A 7,416-nucleotide genomic window follows, 5' to 3' on the forward strand; every position below is an offset into this window, starting at 1 on the left:
TTGTTCTCCTAATTGAGGGTGGCTCAATTTTTAGGAATGAAAGTACCTAGAACTAAAGTACATCTTGCTCAATTTCCATCCTGAAGTTCCAAATCCAATTGCAGATCATATTACTCCAACACGTGGAAAGACCACCAGCAGTAGTATCAGAACAACTGAAGCAAAAATGGCTTGCTCTTCCATTACAGGATTAATTGGCATGCCATTCATAGGATGCAAACACAGAGAATTTAACTCCAAAATGCACCTGCAATCTGACCAACAGAGAATCTGAGTGTCAGGAGATATTGAAAGAGACAAACATATCAGAAAAACACAAGTGCAGGAATTGATGAAACTAAATGTGAAAGAGTAACTCCGTCCTTTTTACAGTTCCTGAGGGATTATGCAACACGGCTGAGTAGAGAGAGAGAGAGAGCAAGAGATCAATCCAGCAGACTTACAGATTTTCATGGAGTTTTAAATATACAACGCTTTATTTCTTTGTCTTGTCATCATAGTATGAAACATTTAACTCTTGCTGAAAGGAAGTACTGGGCCTGAGCGATCATGGACAACATGGAGACCAGTTATCCCAGTCTGAGCCTGTAGCACCTGTGTCTCCTCAGTCCTGGTAAAGAAGGGCTTTCCACCTTGGGAGAGAACAGGAAACCAGAGATATAGGAAGATGCAAAATGTACAGGGCACATGGTTTTGTGTCCCAGGGGCACTGAGGCATGATTTCTGTGAGGTATGCTCCTCACAAGAACACTGGCAGGTGCTGCCAAAGACTCAGAGACTGGGGATCAGGGACCCTAGGCAAGCCATCCTAAGGAATTGTGAAATTATAAACTTACCTCACAATGTAAATGTAAAGAGGAAACTGTTTCATGATTGTAAACTAAGTAAAAGGATTTGAAAATAAATAACAAAATCCAGTAACTATTGAATACCTTAAAGATCATCTTGTTGAAATGTCGACATTATAGAGATTTATAGAGAGGAGAACCATGATGCCCATTATGTGAAGTGGAAGGTGCATATCTGAGCAAAGAGGTCTGTTGAGCCTCCCCCTTCACGTTAGAGAGGCAAATCCGTGGACCGACCCAACTTAAAAGCCCTGCTCACAACAGTTGCTAAACGCATGAGCAGTTCTCAACTCCCTCTAAGACAAACACTTCTGAGGGAAGGAGTTAGGGGCAGCAAGGAGAACAGCAGATCTGGGGCTCCTCACCTCAATCCAGAGTCCACCAGGGCTCCATACACTGATGCCGACAGTTGTAGTAGCAACACTTCTTGACTCCCTTGCAACTCTTATCGCGCCGGCACATAGGTAAGAGGGTGAAAGGGCAGGCAAGATCAAACTCTGGGCAATATCCCGGTTTCCGTGCAGCTGGAAAAAACGCCATAGGTCAGGAGGCTGAGGCAGGAGAATTGCTTAAATCCAGGAGGCGGACGATGCAGTGAGCCGAGATCGCGCCACTACACTCCAGCCTGGGTGACAGAACGAGACTCAAGAAAAAGAAGAAAGAAAAAAAAGCCATAGGATGAGTGGGCACCAATGTGTGATTTCCAGGCCAGGTCACCTCATGGACTCCTCAGAGGAAACGTTCCCCCCCAGCCACATCCAGAGTCGCCAGGCCCTACCTGCACTCCTAAAGACTCCAGACTGGGTCATGTGGAGGCAAAGGAGGACGATCACAGAGAGTAGAGTGAAACCACTCAGCTTCATAATGCAAGAAAACGATGTGGGGGCACCTGCAGCCTGGACCTGTCTATGTCAGATTTGGTGGGGCCTCATCAACAGACGGCGTTTTAACTCCCGGGGCTGGAGGTCAGAGGTGCCTCCGCTTAACCCGGAAGCACCATCTGTTTCCTTTCACCTCCAGGAAGAGACAACGTGAAACAGCTGGGGTGTAACTTCTGAGAGCCCTCATGGACTGCCTCTTTTCAGGGTGTTGCAGGACTGTCCTGGCTCTTCATTATTCTTACTTTATCTAGCAGATTTTGAGGCAATAGGACGCCATTGTCTGGATCCTCTTACGTATTCTCCTCCTAAGAACACTGGCTTGTGCTATCCAGGAATCAAGGACTGGGATCTGGGATTCTAGGCAAGCCATCCTAAAGAACTGTGAAATTATATAAACACTCACAATATAAATATGAACAGGAAAGTGTTTCATTATTATAAGCTGTAGAAAATAGGAATAAAAAATAATAAAAACCCGGTAACTGTTGAGGATCTTAATGAGTCTTGCTGAAATGTCCTCTTTACAGGGAGGAGAAGGGTGAAGTCCATTGTGTGAAATGGAAGGTGCATAATCTAAGCAAGGAAGTCTGTTGAGCTTCTCCCTTCATTGTCCAGAGGCAGATCTATGGGCCGACCTAATTTAAAACCTCTGATCACAGTGATTTTCTACGGAAATAGGCAGTTCTCAACTCCTTCTAAGACAATGCTTCTGCAGGAAGCTTTCACGGGCAGCAGATCTGGGGCTCCTCACCTCAATTCAAAGTCCAGCAGGGCTCCATATACTGATGCCGACGTTTGTAGTAGCAACACTATTTGACCCCCTTGCAGCTTTTATCCGGCCAACACATAGGTAACAGGAGGAAAGGGCAGTCAAGAGAAAACTCTGGGCAACTTCCAGGTTTCTGTGCAGCTGGAGAAAAATGCCACAGGGTGAGTCGAGGACACCAAGTGGCTTCCAGGCATGAAAGCCAGGTCGTCGCACGGACTCCTCAGAGGAAAGGTTCCCCAACTCCAGCCACATTACGGGTCGCCACGCCCTACCCGCCACTTTTCAGGACTCCAGGCTGGGCCATGTGGAGGAGGCAAAGGGGGACGGTCACAGTGAATAGAGAGAGGCTGCTTAGCTTCATATGCAAGAAAAGGGCTTGGGCGCACCTGGAGGCTGGACCTGTCTATGTCAGCTCTGGCGGGGCCCCACCAGCAGGTGGTGCTGTGGCTCCGGGGGCTGGAGATCAGAGGCGCTTCAACTTGACCGGGAAGCACCAGCTGTTTTCTTTCACTTCCAGGAAACAACCACGTGAAACAACTTCTGGGGTGTAATTTTCAGAGCCCCATGGATTTTCCTTTTTTCAGGGCGTTGCAGAACTGTCTTGGCTCTTCCTCATTCTTACTTTATACTGTGGAATTTTTAGGTAATAGGAGGGCATTGTTTTTCCCAGGGACGGCATCAGGACTGACCAATTTCCCTCTTCCCACTGTGTATCCAGAACATTTGAAACCGACTCCTCACAGCCATGTTCAGATAAGGGTGCATTTGAAGTGTTTACTTTTACTACATTAACATTGAAACACAGACAGAAAGTCAAAGCCAGATATTGATCTATTAGCAAGACAATTTCTGGATTTATGAAAAATCTAGTTCCTTGTGCACCATGGACTTTAAGTTTAATTCGTGAAAAAATTTTCTCATTTAATTCATGTCTTAATGTTTTCATGACTGTGTGAAAACTTCACTAGTTGATAAAGTCGAAACACCAACTTATGGGCTTACAGGATTTAAGGTCATTAGTGTCCATTATCTGACTAGTAAGCAAACAAAACAGGGAATTTAGTGGCTGCACACGATGTATAACACAGACCTTACAAAATTAGTCCAGGAATGCTACTAAGCAAGTATTCAGCAATAAAAACCACACAAACAAATGCTGAAGATAGAGTCTTATTTCCAAAGCTGCCAAATTATATTATGTGGAAAGTCCAATTTTATTTAAAAATTATGAGATGTTTAAAGAAACATGAAATACCACCCATACACAAAAAAGAGGGGAAACAATAAATAGAAATGATCCTTTAGGAATCCCAGACAATGGCCTAGTGGTCAAAGACATCAGCTATTATACTCAAAGAACCAAACAAAATCATGGGCAAAAAGATTAACAGAAAGTATAAAAATCAGTCTCACATCATAAAAAGAATTCATGATGAATGATGAGGTTGTAAAGTAAAATTGCTAATATAGAAATTCATAAGAGGGTCTTACCAGCAGATAGGAATAGACAGAAGAGAGGAACAACTAATATAATTATAGGTCAATTGAGATTATACGCTCTGAGGAACGACAAAGAACAGAACAAACAAAAATAAATAGAGCTTCAGAGACCTGTGTAATACAATCTAATGGAAAAACATGTGCATAATGGGAATCCCAGAAGAGAGGAGACACAAAGAAAGAGGCAGATGGATATTTGAAGATATAATGGCTACAAACATTTGATTTTGCTTTAAAACACAAATCTCCATGTATAAAAATCTCAATGAACACTAAGAAAAACTCTTAGAGATCCACACCTAAACAATTTATAATGGAAATATCAATGACAAAGACAAAGATACATTCTTTTTTCTTTGAAACAGAGTCTTGTCCTGTCACTCAGGCTGGAGTGCAATGGCACAATCTCGGCTCACTGCAGCCTCCGCCTCCTGGGTTCAAGAGATTCTCCTGCTCCAGCTTCTCTAGTGGCTGGGATTACACGTGCGCACCACCATGCCCAGCTAATTTTTTGTATCTTTAGTTAGAAACCGGGTTTCACCATGTTGACCAGGCTGGTCTCGAACTCCTGACCTTGTGATCTGCCCACCTTGGCCTCCCAAAGTGCTGGGATTATAGGCATGAGCCACCGCGCTTGACTGAGAAATTCTTGAAAGCAGCAAGAGATAAGTAATTCAAAATGACTATTAAATAAGCTTTACAGCTGATTTATCATTAGAACCATGCAAGCCAGAAGATAGAGAACGTATTAAAAGTGGTGAAAGAAATATCAGTCTACCAAGAATTCTATATCTTGGCAAATCTATCCTTCACAAATTAGGGAAAAATTAAGATACTCCTAGGTATATGAATACTTCATATTTTTCACCATTAGATTTCCCATACATGAAACACTGACATGATGGCATATGTAGAAAACTTTTAAGAATCCACATAACCCCAAAATATTATTAGAGCTAATAAACAAACTCATCAAGGTGCAGGACAAAATATCAACCTATACCTCTCAATTGCATCATGAAAAAAATCCATTTACAGTAGCATCAAAAAGAATGAAACACATAGGAATTTATTTAAGAAAATAATGGCAAGACTTCTACACTGAAAACAACAAATCATGATCAAAGAAATTAAAGAAGACATAAAAATAGACAGCCATTCCATGTTTGTGGATTGAAGACTTAATATTGTTAGGCAGACAATTTTCCATATTTTTTCTGAAAACTAAATGGAATTCTTATAAAATTCCAGATGACTTTTTGTAGAAATTGACATGTTAATCCTAAAGTTTATGTGTAAATGCAAGGATCCAGAATAGCTGCCACAATCTTGAAAAAGAGTGTAAATTTAGAAGACTCATACTTTCCTATTTCAACACTTACTACAAAGCTACAATGTCAAGACAGTGTGGTACTAGCATAAGCGTAGACACATATATCAAAGGAATAGAATTGAGAGTCCAAAAATCAACCGTTACGTTGTCAATTCACTTATCTCCAACAAGGGTAGAAAAACCATTCAGTAGAAAAAGTCGTCTTTTCAGCAAATCATACTGGGAAAACTGGATATCCACGTGCAAAAGAAAATAGTTAGAACCTTATAGCACACCAGATACAAAAATTCCACTTCCATAATTATACCCAAGAGAACTGAAAATGTATTCATGGAAATATTTGCACATGAGTGCCCATAGCAGCATTATTAATAATTAATAAAAACAAGAGCATCTGGGAAAAAGGAATCTGGAGCTGCACCTTGAGTGGAATGCAAATATTAATCAAGTTGGACCATAAACCTTAGTATAGATGCTAAACCTATGAAGCTTCTAGGGAAGGACATCACAGACAGAACATTTTTGCAGCCTTGGGGAAGGCAAAAGTTCTTAGATACCATAATATTATATTAAAAGGAAAATGAATATGTTTGATTTCATCACATTTTAAAACTTTAGCTCTTCTGAATACATCATCATTAAGAAAAAAACAAAACAAAACAAAACAAGCCACACACTGGGAGAAAATTCTACTCCTAGTTATTTACCACAGATATTTAAAAATATATATTACTGTGCCTTGTACAAGAACTTATGTGATATCCTAATTCACAATGACCCAAACTGGGAACACCAAATGTTTATCAGCAGATAAATAGGAAACAAATGTGGAGAGTCAAACAATGGAATGCTATTCAGCAATAAAATGAATGAACTGTGATACAACAAAACAGAATGAATCCCAACACTGAATAACAGTGATACACAAAAGGTAATGTTATTACATAATTTCATTATATAAGAATTAAAAACAGTGAGTTATGAGTTTCTAGAAGTCAGTATAATATTTGCCCCTGAAGAACTGGGACTGAATTTGAAAGGAGCATAAGGCAAGATGAATGTTCGATATGTTCATCTATGTGTTGTGCAATCACATGTATGTGTTTGTCAAATCTCATTCAAGCAAATACACAAGATCTGTGCTTTTCTTTATATGTATTTTACCTCCCTTTCAAAGAAGGCATAATAAAAAATTATTTTATTATTATTACTTCCAAATTTGTTGTCCTGGCACTTTTTTTTGAGCACTAGGGTTGAGATCATCTCACTCAATATCTCTAAGCACCTCTGTGAGATGGTTATTATTATCCCCACATTAAGATGAAGGAACTCTGCATCAGAGACCCCACTTTCCCAGACTATGCAAGCGGTGGGATCCACAGTTCAAGCTAATTGTAACACAGCACACAGCATTTATGACTCTGGTTGTCTTGGTTATTTGCATGCTAATTTAGTTTTCCCTCCTTGCACAATCAGCAACATGTCAGGGAAACTGTTGAATGTATGTCTCTCCACATATAGAGAAGAGAGTCTGTTCAGTAGACTGTAGCAGGTAATTGTAGCTTCCCTGATGCTAAGGTCCCTAAGCCCAACACAGCTTCTCTTCTTTAACTGGTGGGCTGGTAAAATAAGGCAGGTGGCTGAACACAGGGCCTTTGTGCTTTTGGGAAGGATGCAGTGAAGAGAGACAGGATTCTCATAACACTATGACCAAGTCTCTTATCACACATCTACAAGCAATATGAGACCTCATAGAGAAGATTCTTTCTTTCTTTTTCCTTCCTTTCTTTCTTTCTCTTTCTTTCTTTCTTTCTTTCTTTCTTTCTTTCTTTCTTTCTTTCTTTCTTTCTTTCTTTCTTTCTTTCCCTTCCTTTCTTTTCTTTCTTTCTTTCTTTTCTTTCTTTCTTTTCTTTCTCTCTCTCTCTTTCTTTCTTTCTTCTTCTTCCCTTCCTTTCTTTTCCTTCCTTCCTTTTTCCTTCACTCCTTTTTCCTTCTCTTTCTTTCTTTTCTTTCTTTCTTTCTTTCTTTCTTTCTTTCTTTCTTTCTTTCTTTCTTTCTTTCTTTCTTTCTTTCTTTCTCTTCCTT

At 40.2% G+C, this 7,416-nt stretch overlaps 1 long non-coding RNA gene across 1 annotated transcript; it reads right to left on the bottom strand.

Annotated features, from left to right (window-relative positions):
* Positions 1-464: 464 nt before the first annotated feature.
* On the bottom strand, positions 465-1,807 carry LOC108533364 (uncharacterized). The gene is made up of 3 exons (XR_001886714.1): positions 1,627-1,807; positions 1,214-1,372; positions 465-632 (listed from the first exon to the last, which is right to left on the bottom strand). It is a non-coding gene; the product is annotated as an uncharacterized LOC108533364 (long non-coding RNA).
* Between the last annotated feature and the right edge of the window lie 5,609 nt (positions 1,808-7,416).

This window comes from Rhinopithecus bieti, unplaced genomic scaffold (genome assembly GCF_001698545.2).
Source record: "Rhinopithecus bieti isolate Rb0 unplaced genomic scaffold, ASM169854v2 scaffold_10347, whole genome shotgun sequence".
NCBI classification, from domain to species: Eukaryota; Metazoa; Chordata; class Mammalia; order Primates; family Cercopithecidae; genus Rhinopithecus; species Rhinopithecus bieti.